Source organism: Maniola jurtina, chromosome Z, assembly GCF_905333055.1.
Source record: "Maniola jurtina chromosome Z, ilManJurt1.1, whole genome shotgun sequence".
NCBI lineage: Eukaryota > Metazoa > Arthropoda > Insecta > Lepidoptera > Nymphalidae > Maniola > Maniola jurtina.
The window spans coordinates 2,534,640-2,555,919 of NC_060058.1; the positions used below are offsets into that span (position 1 = coordinate 2,534,640).

General features: G+C 35.8%; 1 protein-coding gene and 1 long non-coding RNA gene across 2 annotated transcripts in view; both read right to left on the reverse strand.

Annotated features, from left to right (window-relative positions):
• Positions 1–21,280, reverse strand: part of LOC123880351 (protein bric-a-brac 1-like) — a 398,185-nt gene that overhangs the window by 257,315 nt on the left and 119,590 nt on the right. The window lies entirely within an intron of this gene.
• Positions 2,642–20,234, reverse strand: LOC123880393. Its single transcript, XR_006799234.1, has 3 exons — positions 20,223–20,234; positions 4,163–4,165; positions 2,642–2,783 (listed from the first exon to the last, which is right to left on the reverse strand). It is a non-coding gene; the product is annotated as an uncharacterized LOC123880393 (long non-coding RNA).

Below are 21,280 nucleotides of genomic sequence, written 5' to 3' on the forward strand. Positions count from 1 at the left end.
GATGTACCTACAAAAAATAGATCCAAAAAAATCTAGGGCACCTGCCAAAAAGAAATGAAATCCCACCAAAAACATTTCATGTAAAAAGGTAGGCCAAGACTCACAAGTTCATAATGTTTTCACTGTTAAAAAGTTATGAGATCTCTAATAGAGCCAAGCCCCTAGCTGAGCTTAGATTTGTGCTGGCCATGGGACCTATCCGAAGTCCAAAGTAATATAGCTCTTAAATGTTCTTGACTGTATCACATTTATAACAATAAATAACAAATCACTCTACTTACAAGCTCTGATTCTACAAACCCTATATCTTGGTAAAAAAAGTACGGCTTGGCCGTTTACAGTTCGTCTGAAATGACATTTAAGCCCGGAATAGCTTCTGCGACCATCACGAAGTACAATACAAATTAGTAATTGTCGAACAAACTATTCCTAGTGGCCTTAAAATATGTTATGTCATGTAATAGTTTTACGAACATTAAACGGCCAAGCCGTCCTTTTTTTACCAAGATGTAGGGTTTGTAGAATCAGAGCTTGTAAGTAGAGTGATTTGTTATTTATTGTTATAAATGTGATACAGTCAAGAACATTTAAGAGCTATATTACTTTGGACTTCGGATAGGTCCCATGGCCAGCACAAATCTAAGCTCAGCTAGGGGCTTGGCTCTATTAGAGATCTCATAACTTTTTAACAGTGAAAACATTATGAACTTGTGAGTCTTGGCCTACCTTTTTACATGAAATGTTTTTGGTGGGATTTTTATATTCAGTATTATACCCAGTGTTTAATGTTAAATCTTTGCTTCTTCTGTATGTTTCTGTTTCTTTATACTGTGTGTGCATTACATATGACTCAAAATTCATTCCCCGTCCTATTCTTGTAAATAAATAAAGTGCCTAGTGCCGGTGCCCGATCAAAAACCACACTAGAGTGAGGGGAATCTCGGTTTGATCCTGAAACGACGATACATATGTCAAATATTACGCAATGGTGATGTAACAAGTGTAAAAAAAAAATTTATAACACCCCGACAAGTGAAGGTTACAGTAACTGGAAAAGAGCTGATAACTCAAACGGCAGAACCGATTTTCTTGGATTATAGCTAAGAATCAATCGATCAAGCCACCTTTCAAACAAAAAAACTAAATTAAAATCGGTTCATTAGTTTAGGAGCTACGATGTCACAGACAGATACACACGTCAAATTTATAACACCCCTCTTTTTGGGTCGGGGATACATTTGACGCCTGCCAGTGACGTCGAAGCCTCGACGTTTTGTTAAAGTTCCCTGAACTTTAAACGTCGCTGACCACGCTTGGATGAATTTTTCAAATGTGCATTAGCACTAGCTCTGTCGCGATTCTATTTTCAATTCTTGATGCCCAGTTACCACACTGTTCACATAAATATTTTAATGAGTTTGTCCATCGCACTGTCTGTTTTGTTACCTACTTCTTACATATCAAATCATCTTCTAGATCATAGGTCAATATCAATTGATCAAGATTTTGATATTGCAGTGATTTTGGGAATATCATTATTAACTGAAATAATAAATCATCTCTCTATGTTTTTACCAGAGTTCCCCCTGTTTAAAAGATATGCTAATTTATTTCGCTGTTTGGAAAAAATCAAAAGAAATAATGTAAAAATATTATATGGTCTCCAATATTTCGTCATGTAACCCAGTGCCATAGTTCTGACTACTCAGACATTTGGCACGTTACATACTCTCCGTGTTCCCTATTTATTCCGTTACATCCGCGAGCCAGACTGACTGTCCCCTGTTAAGAAACATGCTAATTTACTTCGTTGTTTGGAATAAATCAAAAATGAAATATTTTTTTATTATTTTTTATTATTATTATTCAGATACAAGATATACCTTGACTGCAATCTTACCTGAACTTAGTTAAAATACACTCTTAAGATTTTATCTCTTTATGCAAACTAAGAAGGTATGTGCCAATATGCCCGCGATTTCGTCCACGTGGAAATATTTTTTTCAAGAATCCCGTGGGAAATCTTTGATGAAAATCTATCTCTGTACCAAATTTCATCAAAATCGGATGGGCCGTGAAAAGCAATACCTACATATAGCCTAACAGACAGGCACCTTTCACATTTGTAGTATTGGTATGGATTTGAAATATTGTTCTTCTCCCAGAAATCCCTAATCATATCGCCCGTAAGCGTCACAAAACCTAATTATAAATGCCATATTTTTCGGTCAGGGCATCGATTTTCCCGCGACCCTCTTTGGAGTCCTCCATGCAGCTGGCATAGCTCACAAACTGCGCAGAGCAGCGCAGTCCTCTGCGCACGCACTTTACGATCGCGACCCCACCGGTTATATTTCACATTAAATCTTCCCCTATTGTTCATTCGCACCCATTATAATTATTCCAAGCGGGATAAAACAAGCAATCTATACGCTCCTCGGTGGCAGAGGGTAGTTTTAACATTAGAATCATAAGATTATGGAAATAAAATATTATTTCAATTTAAAAATCTCTCGCCACTCGCATAAATGCGAAACTGTGTTTGTTGGGTTGTCCCTCACGCTATTATATTCAAGGCACTGTTAAGCAAGTGACATTTGATTGCTTAAAACGCACATAACTATCGAATAGCTACTTATTTTAGCGATTTTGTAGAGTGTTGTTTGATCTGTCGCGGTCGTTGAGATCGACAAAACATCACATGGATATGAGTGACAGAGACAACGGTCTACGAAGCCGAAATCCCTTTCTAAAGGTCGATGTACAAGATTTCCTGCCGGCTACTGTAAGTAATTTATCGCCAGATTACGGATAGATTGATTACTAATTTCAGCGGAGCAGTTCAAGCCCATACATATTATGCTTCAAAGAACATCACGTTAGATAAGAAAGATTTCGATATACATACGTCAAACAAAACAGCACGCACACAAAGCCACGAGCAGCAAACTAATTTAACACTTAGGTAGAGTAAAAAAATCTTACATGAAAAGTATGCCTATTAGGGGTAGTTTTTTATAATCCAAACCGTATACCGTTTTGTAACCTCAAAACCTCGGCGGCGCTCGTACAAGTAAAATTAGCTGAATAAAAAAATCTACTCATATTGCCCCATAGAAGGTATTCAGGCTGTGTTTCACTAATTCACAGAAGGGCTGAGAGCGCGAGTTTCACACTTACGTGAATCAGTGCGTGAGCTAAGTATATACATAGTTCTCCAACCGCCGGACTAATTTAATGAGAGGGCCCTTTCACAGGCCGCGCCCCGAGAGCCTCATACGTCGAATTAAAATGAGATTTAACACTGAAATGTGATAATTAACGCACTATACCGAACCGCCATCTCCGTTCCGCGCGCGATGGCGTTTGAGAACCTGCTACTTAATTATTGTGACTCTTTGCCTATAAGAAATGCTGATTTGTGACCTGGGGAGTGCGAGTTTTTAATAGTGTGAGAGCTGGGAGCCACTTTTTGTATACTAAGGCCAAAGCTTTTTCTGTTTATTACCTTTAATGACGAAGAAAATGTAGTTTTCTTTTTTAATTTCAATAGAACTTGGTGTGTCTATATGAATACCTATTCGTTCCTTTGCTAATTTCTTGATCGTGTTTCCTACGCATCGATATAGAAGGGTGGGGTTTGAACCGCCGACCTTTTTAGAATTCAGTCGGCTCCTCAACCTGTTGAGCTATTGAGGCTTTATTCTTTTTCTTGTTTATATATTTTTTTAATAATTAAATAATACTTTATTTAGACTGAAAGTTCATATTATTACAATATAATTACAAAGTTAGTGTGTTGATTATGTAGAAATTGGTCTATCTTTTGGTTGGGTTATTAGAAATGTGTGGTTGGTACATTTATCTAATTATATTTAAAAACAATGGAAACGTTATTAACAGTGTCATAAATTAAAGTAAAAAAAATTGATATCTGATCGCACATTTAAACAATAAACTTTTGCTGTATTCGACCTTAATTTTTTTTATTGTAATAAACAAGTGTAAATTAAAAATTTATAACACCCCCGACGATCCAAAGTATTTGAGTTTTCCAAAACATCATTTTCAAAATAAATAATTATGTATTTAGGCAACGTCCATCTTGACAGCTTGACATTTGTCTATTGACATAATATTATGAAACTAACGGTTATCTAACCTTCTTTTCTACAAGAAAACTAGAAAAGAGCTGATAACTCTTAAACGGCTGAACCAATTTTTTTAGATTATAGCTAAGAACACTCTCGATCAAGCCACCTTTCCAACAAAAAAAACTAAATTAAAATCGGTTCATTCGTTTAGGCGCTACGATGCCACAGACAGATACACAGATACACAGATACACAGATACACAGATACACACGTCAAACTTATAACACCCCTCTTTTTGGGTCGGGGGTTAAAAAGTAATGATTTGAATGTAGATAGAATAACTGACGTTATCAAGAAACCAACCACGTACCAACTCAAGTTTCTAGACCAACGATTTCAGCTAAGTATAGGCTCGTAATATTGTGTCAGTAAGTCAGTTTTCCTTTTTTAACCGACTTCCAAAAAAGGAGGAGGTTCTCAATTCGTCGGAATCTTTTTTTTTTTTTTTTTTATTTTTTTTTTATATTTTTTATGTATGTTCCCCGATTACTCAAAGACCCCTGGACCGATTTGGAAATTTTTTTTTTTGTTTGAAAGGGTATACTGTGCAGGTGGTCCCATATAAATTTGGTGAAGATCTGATGAATATCTTCGGAGATGGAGAACAGAACTCCTCAATAGATAGGAGCAAATTGCTCGCGATCAGTGCAATAGCTTAGTAAACAGTAGGGTTTTAACTGGGCATAGCATATTATCGTACAGTGGGGCCACTCAAAATTGTGAAATAAAAAATTTTCAAAAGAAAAATAAAACCGACTTCAAAAACCACAAACACTAAAAAGTAAAAAATAACTTTTATTTAGCTACACATGTAATGTACCTAGGTATGAAGTCGGGCGAGCTTCACTCTTGGATTTCTAATTTTGTTTTTTACGTACGCAATTGGTGTTTTATTCAAAATGGGCACCTCTGTACACTTTTCGATTGTTAGTTGTTGAATGTTATTAACCCCCGATCCAAAAAGAGGGGTGTTATAAGTTTGACGTGTGTATCTGTGTATCTGTCTGTGGCATCGTAGCTCCTAAACTAATGAACCGATTTAAATTTAGTTTTTTTTTTTGTTTGAAGGGTGGCTTGATCGAGGGCGTTCTTAGCTATAATCCAAGAAATACGGTTAAGCCGTTTGAAAGTTATCAGCTCTTTTCTAGTTACTGTAACCTTCACTTGTCGGGGGTGTTATAAATTTTTAATTTAAACTTGTTATTCATTAAGTTTACGTACTTAATTATTGATATAATTAGTTACTTATTACGTAAACCTAACTAAAGCTACGGGTCCTGCGAGTAAATTCAAATGGATAATTCGGTGACAATTTTACTTAAATCTTCAAGAGGGCATCTGAAAGTGTGCCTCTTTCGTCAAGTGGTTTTCAGGATGCTTCTTTTTAAATTTTTTGGCGTTGCATTCTTCAGCACTTTAAACTGTAATAATGACTTATAAGACCTGGGTGTCCTCTTTAGTTGAACTGCGTTTGTTTCAATAACTAAGTAATAAGTAGTAAATCAAGTAATAAGTTTACATGGCTTTTTTGTGCTCCAAACCTCTTTTCTTTATACCTACCTAATCATTAGATACTTTTTAGAAACCTGAAATATAATGAGCTCTGGATTACTGTACTCTAGATTCTAGACAAGTATAACTCAATGGAAGTAACTAGTTACTTTGTAGCAAAATAAATTTCTTTGACGGATCCACGCGTACGGTAAAACGCATTCAAAATGATCTCGCCTGAGGCACTGCACTAGAACTACTGTTTACGCGTGCGTCGCGTTACATCAAAATAAATTAAACTTTACGATTCGTGTGCGAGCTGAAATAAAATTAAACCCTCCTTGCGATCCTTTTGATAGAGATACTGGCGTAACACATTATTGCCGGCGCTATAACGACATCATACAAATTATCTCGACAACAAACGGTGCGGCGCGGCACGCGACTCGCAAACATTTTTTAGAGCTATTATCCGAAGCGAAACTCAGCAACGCAAAGCTTTGCCGCCCTCAATGATGCACTAACGCGAGGCTGGCGTCGGGATATAGTGAAACCACAAATTAAGAGACAATTCACACCACTAGGTGAGCGTGTAATTTTTAAGCTCGCGGCGACAGAAGGTACATTGTCGCCCGATGAAAGGGAGTCGGCGCTATTAAAAGTCACGGCGATACGCGTGAATATAAAAAGTATCGTAGACGGTGTGGATAATATAAAAGCGTTGCCACACGAAGAAAATGAAAGGGGTAATTGCGGCTGCGGACACAAAAAAGCTAGTGCAGTAAACTAAAAGAAGCTGTTAGGGTTTAAGTCGCGTAACAATCTGAAAGGCGTAACATATAGTACTTAGTGTATTTATTCAGACAGACCGGAGAGCTTTGCCGCTAAAAGCTTTACCTATGTCTGATATTTTATACGGAAAATATACAACTTGGAGAGTTTGCCTCGACAACGGCGCGATAATACTTAACCACCTAATATTGTTTATACCTGCACTCGGAACGAATATGTAAAACGTTAACTTGTCCTTAATTTGCTGTTATAAAGATAAATTAAATTAAAACTTCTAAAAATCTATCTAATAATACCTATTTCCTTCAAATCAAATCAAATCAAATTTCTTTATTGCGAATTTGGGTAAACAGTGGAGATGTTACAAAGACAAAAAGGTACAGCCAAATTCTGCTTGTAAGCATGCAATATGTTACATTAAATTAAATTACATAAATTTACATTAAATAAAAACAATTTACAAAATTAAAAAAATTAAGATACATTTAGGTCACACAAAAAACATTTAAATAATAATAGCAAAATGTCCAAAATTAAAATATAGTTATAACTTTTCTGAGAGGTAATCATTAATTGAGTAATATGTCTTTTCTAATAATAGTTTTTTCAATTTTCTCTTAAATAAAGGAAGTTCACGGGTCTCAATTATATAGCTGGGCAAGTGATTATACAAAAGTGGCCCAGTGGAGAAAAAACTTTTAGAAAAATGAGCAGTTCTACAAGAGGGGTGCTGTAGTTTATACGCATGTCTTTTACTTTTGAGATTTTTATACAAGTCCAAGTTTTGTTTAATAAAAATGATAGTCTCATAGATATACATACTACTTGGCACTAAATTAGCTTACCAGATGGCTGCGTTGGCTTAGACGAGAGTATGACTGTTTTTACTTACCTGAAAAGATACAAAAAAAATCGTTAGCTACTTATCACACTGAATTGTTGCTTCATGTTTCTAAAATTGACTGTCTATTCATAAACTGCTGGACGTACTTTTTAAGTTTTTTTTTTTCTCTTTTGTTATTTTTTTTTTGTTTTATTATTTTATTTTTTTAAACTATTAATATCATATTTTTTTATTTTATTTAAGTAATTATTCAAATTATTGTCAATATTTTTGAGCATTTTTTTTTATAAAATTAGGTAGGTACCTACCTACCTACGTCTTACATATAAATTATTACGTATATCTATGTAAATAGGCTTTCGTCCGCGTTCGGGATGACCTGTTGTCAAATTAACAGTTTATTGATGGTAGACTGATAACGTGTTAATTTCAATTCATTCCTTTTTTTAGTGTTGACATATTTGTATGGTTACAAATCGATTCCATTTATTATCTGCGGGTTGCGACTTCCATATTCCGACAATGTCCCAGCGCCATATAAAAAGAGCCGGTCCCACCAAATACTCACAACTTCTTGAAATGTATCAAAAAAGCGTTATAATGGAAGCATAAATCACGATTTCTGTGCCTAATTAGTCGTCATATTTAAATAGGTATACAAAACTTTATTACTCTGTTTTTAGTTTAAAATAGGGCCATTAAAAATTAAAACAAGCTAGCGTTTATAATAACAGGTAATGTGATACGCGCCGTGACTTTAGGCAGTTACTTCTTATTAGGTAAGTAATTGCATAGAAACGTAGTTTTTAGGGAACTTATAATAATGACTGTATATATTTTAGTCAAAGTCAAAGACATTTATTCAAATTCAATTATTTTTATTTTTTTCTGATTGACTCGGGTGCCTATACCTAATTGTGATTTCCGATTTTTATATTAATTAAATTTAAAATTTAGTATATTATGTGTGATTGTGTACAATAAATTTCCGATTTAACTTAATTTATAATTAGTACTTTTGAACAACAATTTTTGTACATTAAAAATAAAAAACAAGCTTGTAGTGCCTATACTTCTAGTAGAGACTTCTAGATTTAGTAAACTAAGCGATTCATTGTAATTTTGACTTTCGCGTCTTTAAAAATATGTTAAAACAATAAGTATTCCTTTGTCCGTAGGATCGTCTGTTGGAAGATGGGCCGGGCTCTATGTAATTAGACCAATTTAAATCTTAATTAATATTAATTGTCCAACGTCGGAACGAATCTGTCGTAAAGAACCATCGTGTAAAAAAGTCCTAATGGAGGCGCGGCGTTTTATTATATTAACGGAATAAAATGCTTTGGAAAATTGAGCATGTTAAAGGTGAAGACAGACTGGTATCAGTTACGAGTATCACGTACGCAACGTAGGAATTGCAACGTTCCTAGGAATATGTACACACTTGAACCACGTATGGGATTTTTTTTATATTTTATTCTTTACATTATTCAGAACTATGTAGTTAATTTACTTACATCGTCAATTTTTATGAGACAGTGACGAAAATCTTCATAACCATGCCCAGCGGAGTGTATTCGTGTTACTGTGTGTCGTTATATGCAGGACATTTAAAAACATTTAGCAGCTGAAAGAAGGCAGGAATACGATTTATGGGAATGGCAACTCTAGGAGCATATTTACATCGGGTCGGTAGCCAAATTCGTACACGAACTACTAAACGACGTCCGATGTTCAACGATTCATGTACAGTCAAAGACCGTAAGTCGTTTAGCACCTTAATGATCATATTCGCGTGGCACGGTTATGCACGGCGTTAGGTGTGTGTGGCATGTTTATGGAAAAAAGATTGACAGGTTTTTCATGCAATAGCTGCGCGGAATTGCTGCTGGAATTCCGAGGCCGACCGTACGTCAAAGATTGGTCGCCGAATTCGGCCACCGATCCAATGTATATACGTGCCATAAGCGCGCGTCGTCTTGGTGGCGTTCGCACTTGCAACACGCTCAATGTCCATGTCAGTGACGTCACGTTACGTGAGCAGACTTCGTTCCCAAACTTTTTTACACGACTGTACAGTAAAATAATACTTGCCTCTACACAAGCCGGGTCCATTGTTGTCGCTTAAATATAAAATGATGCCCCGTAAGTTCTCTTAACGCGGATGTTATCATTTATTATTCTATTACATTACTTAGTCATTTCGATGCTATAATATTTCGTAGCCTTGTAGGCACCGGTGGGCCGGCGCGGTATTATGTATTCACCGAGGTATTAATACGTCAAAGGCAGCCTTGCGACGTTTGTTGTTTTTATGCGCTTAACTGGGACAATTCCTAATGATAACGGGAGCAACGGAAATTTGATAATTTCGTGACGAGTCGGCGGATCTACACGACCACTTTGAGGAATTGTCACAATACACATTTTTACTCGTCATTGTTTTTAACCCCCGACCCAAAAAGACGGGTGTTATAAGTTTGGCGTGTGTATCTGTGTATCTGTCTGTGGCATCGTAGATCGTAGATCCTAAACTAATGAATCGATTTTAATTTAGTTTTGTTTGTTTGAAAGGTGGCTTGATCGAGAGTTATATCTTGATCGAGAGATCTTAGCTATAATTGAAGAAAATCGGTTCAGCCGTTTGAAAGTTATCAGCTCTTTTCTAGTTTTCTTATAGAGGTTTTTGTGTCGGGGGTTTTTTAAATTTTGAGTTAATGATACGTGTGGGTAGAGGTTATTTGCAAGCGTACACTATTAGGATGATTTATTAGAAATAGTGCGTGTTATTATAAAAACAGGAATATTTGCATAGCGTTACAGTTCAGTTCATACTTACGTTTCATGGATGCAAGAACTATTATTCATTTATTTATTTTATTTAAACATCTTGCTTATCATAATATTACTTAGAATAAAAATACAGGAGACACTCAAAAACGAAGGGCGATTGATATTATGTTCTTTCGAATTCTTTTTATAACTAATGAGTTGCTAAAATCGGCCGCCCCAATATTTGCAAAGTGGCAACTCGGCTATTCAGACGAGTTTATTTCGGTATTGATGTCACCTAAGTCTATTTTTCATAAATAATTGTTACCTTGCCGTGGATCGGATAGGTTAAATAAAATCTCGTAAGTTAATTATGCTGGTTCTTCTACTCATATTAATACAAAGAACACCTGTAGGTACATTGCCTATTATTCTCACAACAGTAAAACGAAAAGGGGTTTGTTCTCTGTGCTGTGGATACGTAACGAAAAAATGCATGCATGTACGCAGATCGACTTAGACGACGCTCAAGAGGGCGGCAATGCAAGCTATTATGGTTCTTATTGTGTAGTAAATAAAGACGTAAAACCAGCGGGTCAGGTGCGGGTCACTCGCCGACGACGGTACTCGAGGATAATTTATTTTTATTTCGTCATAAATATTAATGAGATTATCCCGCATAATGTAAATGTCCGCGATGTTGGCAAACGAATATTATTTATTGTAAAGTTTTCAATATTAATTTTTTTCGAGGGACTTATATAGACTTAGCGCCCGGCGATGCGTGACGACACTATAATTAATAAAATCAACATAATACTTGGTAGGTTCTTGTTTTTGAATATGGAATGTACCATACTCGATTTTACTTTATAATAGCAGGTACGCGAGGTATATTCATTACAATAATTATTTAAAAACTTATGTTAATCAATTAATTTATTTTCATAGAATACAAAGCTTACTAAATAATAAAATTATTTAATGGCATGGGTAAGCAAGTTAGCATTCAACTCTGATTTTCTTTAATTGTTATAACTATATTATTGTAGAGTTGATTCTATGAAGTTCTAATACCTCTTTTTTACATAATATTACTTATATGGGGTACTTTTTTTAATGATTATGTGTTATAAGTGTGTACTTGTTTGAATTTTAGGTAATTTATTCATATATTATAGGTATATAATTATATATTATTTCATACATCCAAAATATGATAATTATGTACGGACCCTAAAAGAGTGAGGCCTGACTCGCACTTGATTGATTTTTTATTACTTGTTGATAAAGCGGCAATAGAAATACATTGACGACGCTCTACCTATGAGGTTCCCGCTGATAGACAGACGGACGGACAGCGGAGGCTTAGTCATAAGGGTCCTATTGGCACCCTTCGGGTTGTGGGACCCTAAAATGCACTTTATATTAATCCTTAAACACACCTACAGAAATTGCAATAAATGGTAAACAGATATGAAAATTTATTGGGTTATGAGGCGTAATTGGGTTTTATTATAGTAAAAAATATAAGCATAGTATGCAATTAACTGTAATAAAATATTGCCTATAATATGTAGGTATTTTTCCGTTTACAGCATTCTCTATAGGGCAGCAGTTACATTATAAACGGGCGTTTAGTCGGCGGCGTTTTTGATAGTGGTTCTGACTTTTATATGTATGTGGAAAAGAACCTTTTTAGTATGACAGTGTTTATATAGGTACCTAGTTACAACTCAATCGTTCTTAGGTAGGTTCTTAGGTAGGCTCTCAGATGTAACAACTTTTTCCGACAGAATTCACATTGAGTACTACAATTTTCTCTGTTATTCTGTGTTACTTGCTGATAATGCAATTTTCTATAGGTGAAAGAATTTTTAAATGCAGTTGTGGTTTCTGAGTTTATCCATTACAAACATTGAAATCTTTCCTATTTATAATATTAACCTATAAAAAAATATAGATAGTATTAAAAAATAACTAGGTATATTAACAGGGCTCTCTCCGTCACTCGCTTCATACCATCGTAGTTCCAATTTCATTTGAATATTAAGCAACCAAAGTCCATGAAATTTTACAGACATATTCTAGAAACTAATATCTGTGTCTGTGGTGTTTTAGATTTTTCTAAAAATATGTAGTTTTGAAATTACGGGGGCTCAAAGATTTGAATGTAAATTTTTAAGACCGCGTAACTTTGAAATTGAATATTTTAACAGAAATCTGGAAAACCACAGACATAGATATTAGTTTCTAGAATATGTCTGCAAAATTTCATGGACTTTGGTTGCTTTATATTCAAATGAAATTGGAACTACGTTTGTATGAAGCGAGTGACGGAGAGAGGAATATTAAAACCAGTGTAATGTCTTAGTAAATTTCCATAATATTACATTATACCTCCCCATTACTTACCTAGGTAAGTATGCCACGAATGAATTGCTTATTCATTTATTATTATATTTTATTAATATTAATAATATCAATAATGTTTGTTATATTGTAACGTATTAAATATGGTAGTTTGTATGTATTTTATAAATGGTATGTGTTTGTATTGTACCTATTAGTGTGCGCATAAATAAATACAATGTTAACTTAATTTATAATCCATATTAATATATAAAATGCGAAAGCGTGTGTGTGCACCTACTAATAATAATTATTAATTAATATTATTATTAAAAATACGAAAGTCTGTCTGCTAACATTTCACGGCTTTGGCCCATCAATTCAGAGCGATTTGACTTTTGGTATAGAAAAAACTTACATCACGGAGATGGACTTACTTATTCTACTAACCCTAAAAAAGCATCTAATAAAATAAGAATGTTATTATGGTACGGAACCTTTATGTGCGAGTCCGACTCGTGCTTGACTGATTTATTTAAGGTTACTCAATTCACTGTAATTTAATAATAATAATTTATACGTGTTTATAAGTTTTTCTAAAAACAAAAATAACGTTTTAGATATCTCAATATTCATAATTAACCGATTTATTTTAGCATAAGTAAATATATTAATCAGTAGCCCGAACGGCGGAGTCGAGTCCTACAATGTGTAGTCGCGGACTTATGTTAACAGAGCTCTCTCCGTCACTCGCTTCATACAATCGTAGTTCCAATTTCATTTGAATATTAAGCAACCAAAGTCCATGAAATTTTGCAGACATATTCTAGAAACTAATATCTGTGTCTGTGATGTTTTAGATTTTTCTAAAAATATGTAGTTTTAAAATTACAGGGGCTCAAAGATTTGTATGTTTATTAAGACCGCGTAACTAAGAATTTTAATTTTAACAGAAATCTGGAAAACCACAGACATAGATATTAGTTTCTAGAATATGTCTGCAAAATTTCATGGACTTTGGTTGCTCAATATTCAAATGAAATTGAAACTACGTTTGTATGAAACGAGTGACGGAGAGACCCCTCTTAAGCCGGCTATACCGATATATTTTTGTACCGATGCGGTGAGAGACAATGTAGCAAGGTCAGACAAACAAATAAGTTTAGGGCGGTAGCATAGTTGAAAGCAAAGCGAGAGCGAATGTTTTTAATGAAGTGTTTATTTGCACTTGTATGCAACCACCCTAAACGCTAGTTACCTAAATGGTAAAATATCCTATTTCATTCAATTTAATATGATTAAGTATTTATTTTATTTAATATGATTATTGAGATAAATTAGTATAGCCTTTTAATATTTAAAAATTTTAAACTACAAATTTTTCATTTCAGAATTTTGTTTGATTGACAAAGGTTGCTTGTAAGAGTTTGCTTTAGCTATAAAGCTGCCTTTGCATCCCTTGTATAGCTTCAACTGTGTGTTCTGTATATGTATATGTTTGTGTGTGCAATAAAGAATTATAAATAAATAAATGAAAATGTTTTCCCTTCCTTATAATGTGGTATTTATGATAGATAGAGTAGATAATCATAATAAATTCAAGTTAAACATAGTTATACTATCGCTGGTAATATAAAACAGACTTTAGATCTCCATTCGCACGGCAACGTTGCTGTGAAAGCTATAATTATAACAATTGAAAAAAGCAGCCGGGAATAAAATGTTGCAATTAAATACGAAACTCGACACAAGTGGCGAACGGTTGATATGCCATAATAAGGCATTTTAACTGCCACGTTGGTCTAGTTGCTAGCTTTTTAGGTCCCGGGTTTGAATTCCAGGTCAGCTCAAAAGGGAGCGAGAGCGATTAAACTAGATATTGACGCCCACTCGCTAAACTCGCTCCGCAGAAGAAGACAGGGGAGAAAAAGAAGACAATATCCCCACTTTCTCCCGCATTAGGAATTTGCTGAAAACCTCGGTTCAACGTCGAGAGGCCTCAGTCGCATACCCGGGATCCTGAGACGCCTCATACCTGCGGACGGTACTGCTGGGTTTTAGTGGGTCTGTAAAATGCGGTTTGCCAGTGGGTCCCACATACCCGCTTAGTCCGGAAGGCGTATCTGTATGTTTACCAGCGGAAAAGGTCAGGCCATAAGATTTATTAGGTTTTTCTGTACCAGTAGCAGCAGCAATCCTCTACTTGTCTGTGAAAATCCCGTCAAAATCGGTTCAGCCTTTCCGAAGATTAGCCTTTTCAAACAGACAGACAAACAGACAGACGGACAAAAATTTTAAAAACGTGTGATTCAGTATTGGTATCGTTCAAATAACCATATGAGCCTAATATGAGGTCGTTATTTCGAAATTACAGACAGACACTCCAATTTTATTTATTATAGTATAGATGACTCTTGAAATAAACTTCTCGAAGTCCACTAAGACAAACTTGTCGTATAGTTTGTAGGCGTCCTGCAACTTTGTATGATGAGTAACAAGACACACATTGCATCTTGTCACACCGGAAATAAAAATAAGGAGCACTATGCATCCCGGGGACAAAAAAGTAGGTAATTATTATACTCCTCGTTTGTTTTCATAGTAATTGTGTGACCTTTAGCTTTTTACTACGCACGTAGGCGTACGTAGAGTTATAATTCCAATTGTTATGTAATTCTGTGACGCTTCTTATAATAAGGGGCAGGTACACAATGTTGCACTACCCTTTTAAAAAACCTGTCAAGTGTTAGTTGAACTCGGTCACAAATGGTACGGTCATACAAGAGAGAAATAAATAAACAACATTTATTTTAATTTGATATATTGGCTATTTTGAAACTTTATTATTTGCTTTATAGCGGCAATAGAAATATACACTTTGTAAAAATTTCAACTTCCTACCTATTACAGTTCATGAGATACAGCCCGCCGACAGACAAACGAACGAGCGAGTTGACAGCGGAGACCAAAATAGGGTTCCGTCGGCACCCTACGTCGCACGGTACGGAGCCCTAAAAAAGACGAGAATGACCCTAAAGGCCATATTCCATATCCGCAATCAATAACCACTGAATTGATTCCGTAGGTAGATCAATTCAGTGGTTGTGATCGCAGGTATTTTTTTTACGTTTATTTTAATGTATATTTTCTCTACCTGCTAATCTGCACTGGTCCGGAATACAAAACTTAACATTTTCTATACAATAAAAAAAATATAAAAGGCATTTTTTTTTTTTTTTTAACTTTATTGAAAATATTACAATAAAACTTAAAGCTAGCCTTATCTAATTACTATACAAATCATGCCCGCGTGGAATGGTGCCAAGAATACTGGCTGCATTTCCGCGTTGGACAGCCAGGCTGATCCGTTGCGCAAAAAAGGCATTAATATTATACATATAAAGTACGCTGATACTTCGAACGATGTAACGTGCCACTTATGGACAAAGTCGCAAGGCGCTTCAACAAGACAGCTGACGATGATCCTCAAGTGATAAATAGCCTCAACTGAGCCAGATCACCGGTAAAGTAGCCTGTACTTTTTATATAAGATGCCATAATAAGATGAGAGACGTCAAGCGTCCTTGTCCACAAAGTCGCATGCCGCTTAAACGCCAGCCAGCTAGTGATGAAAGAGTCTCGAGTCTTTTAGACGTTTATATAAAGACTTGCCTCCATTTTACAGGACTCAACTCTAAACTAAAGGTGAGAGCCCAGTGGTGATGTTTTTCTTCGCCGTCAAAGCATTATTGCTTAAAGTCTTATGCGCTTCGTCATAAATTTTTAACTATTTACCGGCAGGCGCATGAATGCAATCACACCAAATAGTAAGTGATGATGCAGCCTTAGGTGATGCGTGCCTGCCTAGGCCCTAGGAGAATACGCAGAGAGATAAACTGATTGACAGTAATATTGGCTACATTAAACCTCAAGCATTATAATTATACAGTAGATAATATTATAAAATACGTTGATCTTGATACTTCAAACTATATAACGTGCCACTTATGGACAAAGTCGCAAGGCGCTTCAACAAGACAGCTGACGATGATTCTCAAGTAGTTAATAGCCTCAACTGAGCCAGATCACCGGTAAAGTAGCCTGTACTTTTTATATAAGATGGCATAATAAGATGAGAGACGTCAAGCGTCCTTGTCCACAAAGTCGCATGCCGCTTAAACGCCAGCTAGTTAAAGATGAAAGAGACTCGGGTCCTTTATAATATATCCAACTCTTAGTTATAAGATGTGATGTGTCCGTTTTTCTGGTTTTCTTTTGTTTCTTTCTTTAGTCGTTTATATAAAGATCACTTCCATTTATCAGGTCTCAACCCTAAGGGCAGTATCTCACTAGGACACCATGGCGCAACCAATCGCGCTACCGACTAAATGTATAGAGCCTTACGGAGAGTACCTTACCTGGTGTCCACTTGATTGCGTAATTTTGGAATACCCGCTGGTGGCGCCACCTATATGTATAGATCTATTTGCCGTCTCACTCATTCGACCACCAGTTGCGCTACCATGGACGCACCTCCCGCACACTGCTGGTGCGTGACAATATTATTCGCACGTGTACATTGTTCATGTGAGGCGATTGTTCTCATTATAGTATGATTATTTTTGGTTGAAAAGTAGTAGGTATACGTTCTTTGGTTGGTAATGGCATTTTCAAATGTCCATTGACGTTCATTTTGAAATTGACAACCATTTTGTCTGCTCTAGTGTTTCTCGTTTGGCAGCTCAAAACACGACGGTGGAGCGACCGGTGGTGCCACCCTGGTGTCTTAGTGAGATATCGGCCTAAACTGGTGATAACCTAATGGCGATGTTTTGTTTTACCGTTAAAGCAAGTGATATAATATACCTAGCTAATATTAAACGCGAAAAATTACAGGTGTATGCCTTACATCCAGCTTTGGACTCACTGAATAGAATGTTCGGACCTCTGGATTCAGAGGCCGAATTTTAAAGCACTAGGTTATATTGTCATAGCCATAGCACCATAGCATAGCTATTTTATTATAATAGAAAAGGAAAACGTCTAAGGAATTACTATAATAAAGGGTTGGTGGTAAAGCAACGCGGACAAAACCGAGACCAAAAGTTTTATCACAGCAGTTGTTCAATTAAACCCCATATTCGAGTCCCATTCGTTTAAAATTAACCTCGGAATATGTGGTCATTTTGCGGTTATTTTCAGTTCTCAATTAAATGTCCAGAAGAAGTAAAATTCTCAAGCCGCTTACAAAATGCCAAAAGACTTTTTTGGTTCGGAGACGCAGCTGTGTTCCCAAAATATAATCCACACTATCCTTATCGATACTAATATTATAAATACGAAAGTGAGACACACTTTCGTATTTATTATAGAATTAGTGGCTATCTATAAAAAGTATATGAATCTTTTTGCGGTCCATCGGTTTAACCTATTTTGATAAAATTTGGTAGAGAGATATTTTATTTTAGACAGGCTTCTTTTTATTCCGGAAAAATTAAAAAGTTCCGTTTGGATTTTCAAAAACCTAGATCCATGACTGCAAAGTCGCGGAAATCATGTAGTCAATGATATTTTCACTGAGCTATACTTCTCAGCAAGTTTTACAGCAAGATGCAATTTTTATAGCCCGTTTATGGAGCCATTTTAAAGAGAAACGCTCTGACTTTGTTTCATTACAATCAGTCTGCGGGGAAAGAATTTTTTAAATCGATGCGAGCAAAGTCTACGGTTCGTAACATCAAGTAACGCATACATAGAAGAAGACATTGCGCCGTTGGTCGATAAATCCAAACTGAAATATACAGAAAAATAGTTTTAAGCGGATGTCCGGGGGTAGAACATTAACTAGGGCTACCCAAATCACCCACATGTATGTTTGACGATTTTTCATGGTTTCAAGCTTTGTTATTTAATTCGTATTTTTTGTCGTATATTTTTAATCATCTGCAAAATAATGATGCTACGACTCAATACATAAAAACTCAGTAAGTGCAATTCAGACACACGCAAGTTTTCTGTAGCTTGGAAGGATAAGACGTGATGGATAAAAGGTATAATTATTTATTTGATTAAATTATTTGGTCGCCTCAAAAACAAAAATCTAAATAACATTACAAATTAATCGAAATGATACACATATCAAACTCGTAGATAACACACTTTGTATGAATACTCATTTTGAAAAAAACAACTTTTATTGAGTGAACATAAAATTTTACTCAGCACTAATTGCTGTAAAAAATTAATATTGCTATTCAGCATCAAATCAATCAATATAAAAAAGTCGTTTCTGAGAAAAAGAGCCTTGACATATGGACAAACAGACGGACAAAAGCACGATTCTATAGGGGTTTCGATTTTTCATTATGTAGTACTGAATCTTATAACCTACTTACCAAAGTAAATGGAATCCCATGACTAATGATCCATACAACTCAATTAAATGCTATAAATATATTATGAGAAAAAGATAATTACAAAAAATAAAAATATAAAATCACACATCTACACAAATTAAGAAACTGGCTTGTATTTTTTGACCCAGTGGTCCGGTACTTTGGCAGAGTGGGGTTGCACAAGCTTTGTCACAAGTCGCCTCCCCTTTAAAGCCCTCTCTTTGGTTCGTAAGTATTCAAATCGGAAACAGTTGTAAACAAGCGATGCACCTGGCGTTGTTTTTATATGGGGGAGTGGGACAAAGTTGTATCGATTGTGTTTTATTTGACTGAATGTTGTTTGAAATGCGTCTAATTACAGGCATAACGCATAACTGAGGTGGTTCCTGCGGTAGTGGAGAGGTGCAGGAGGGGTGTGATGACGTGACGCGAGAGTGATTCGTCAACTTGTGGCAACTGTCACCCTCCCGCACCGCTCTATTTGAAAAGAGCAACCGCCGAGTTTCTTGCTGGTTCTTCTCGGTAGCAACGGCATTCTGAACCAGTGGTAGATGATTTTGACGGTTCAAAAGCACTTGTACCTAAAAATTTAATTGAAAAAAATATTTGATAAAAAGTAGCTTATGTGCTAATCCAGGGTATAATCTATCTCCATTCTAAATTTCAGCCCAATCCGTCCAGTAGTTTTTGCGTGAAGGAGTAACAAACATACACACACACATACACACAAACTTTCGCCTTTATAATACTACTAGCTGATGCCCGCGACTTCGTCCGCGTGGATTTACATCTTTCAAAATCCCGCGGGAAATCTTTGATTTTCCGGGATAAAAAGTAGCCTATGTGCTAATCCAGGGTATAATCTATCTCCATTCTAAATTTCAGCCAAATCCGTCCAGTAGTTTTTGCGTGAAGGAGTAACAAACATACACACACACACACACACACACATACAAACTTTCGCCTTTATAATATTAGTGTGATATTACTGTGATATCGTCGATTCAGGATCGAACCGAGAGTTCTCTCACTCTAGCTCACTCTGTAGACGTTTTGTTACAAGTATCAGAACTGTCGTGAACTGGGCCGTCACCGTTAAGAGGGGTCTCTCCGTCACTCGCTTCATACAAACGTAGTTCCAATTTCATTGGAATATTAAGCAACGAAAGTCGATGAAATTTTGCAGACATATTCTAGAAACTAATATCTATGTCTGTGGTTTTCCAGATTTCTGTTAAAATATTCGGTTTCAAAGTTACGCGGTCTTAAAAATTTTCATACAAATCTTTGAGCCCCTGTAATTTTAAAACTACAAATTTTTAGAAAAATCTAAAACACCACAGGCACAGATATTAGTTTCTAGATTATGTCTGCAAAATTTCATGGACTTTGTTTGCTTAATATTCAAATGAAATTGGAACTACGATTGTATGAAGCGAGTGACGGAGAGAGCCCTGTTAACTTACGCGAAAAATGATCGATAGCCGAGTATCCTAATGTAGTACGTAGTAATGTAGCGCGGGTCATCGCCCCCGGATCCGACTCGGCTGGCTTATAATTAAAGTATATTTTATTGTTCCCCTCGCCGACCGCCCGAGCCCGGCGCACGAAAGCGGACGAAATCATTATAATTAGGATATTATATTATTATTTTTTCACTTTAATAATAAGTTATTACTCATATTATATAACTTTCCCCTTTTTGGGGTTCCGTATCTCGAGAGAACTCGCAATCTTATGATTTCCTGTCAATACCATAGACTTATTATATACTAGCCGATGCCCGCGACTTCGCCCGCGTGAATTTAGGTTCCCGTCAAGTGGATAAAAACTTATAAGGACAAATTTTACTGTAAATAGGCCAACCCAAAGAGCACTTACCTTACTCAATGGTCTGATTGCTCATCACCAACAAATAGATGCTTTTAATATTAGTTATATGAATTCGGTAAATTATTTATAACTTCTGACTCGGTATACGATTTGGCGTTGCTGTAAGCATGCCGAAGACATTTTCTAATAATAAATGAATAAATCAATAAGGACCTTCCTGTTAACCTATAATCATGAAATTTAGCAAACTACAATTAAGTGACTGATTAAATTATTGTCTGGGTCTAGTAACTTGAGATTTCGCATGTAGGTCTTAGGATAATTAAAATGTAGTTCAAAATAATAGCCAGGGAAATACTATCAGAGAAGAAATACCTCGAGAAACATGGCAGAGAGATATCATATCTTGTGTGTGTGGGAACCCTACATAAGTGATTTAAGGCTCGTCCACATCAGAGTGTACCTACGGAAAAATCTGGAAATCTCTAGAAAATCAATTTGGAAAAAGAAAATATTTCTTACCAAAATAATTTCTCATTATTTCAACCGATTGCGAGACCACTACTGAGAATGGATCTCTTGTCAGAACTAGAAGGATTTAGGGTAGGCTGTCCACCACGCTAGCCAATCCACGAAGCCGAAATCT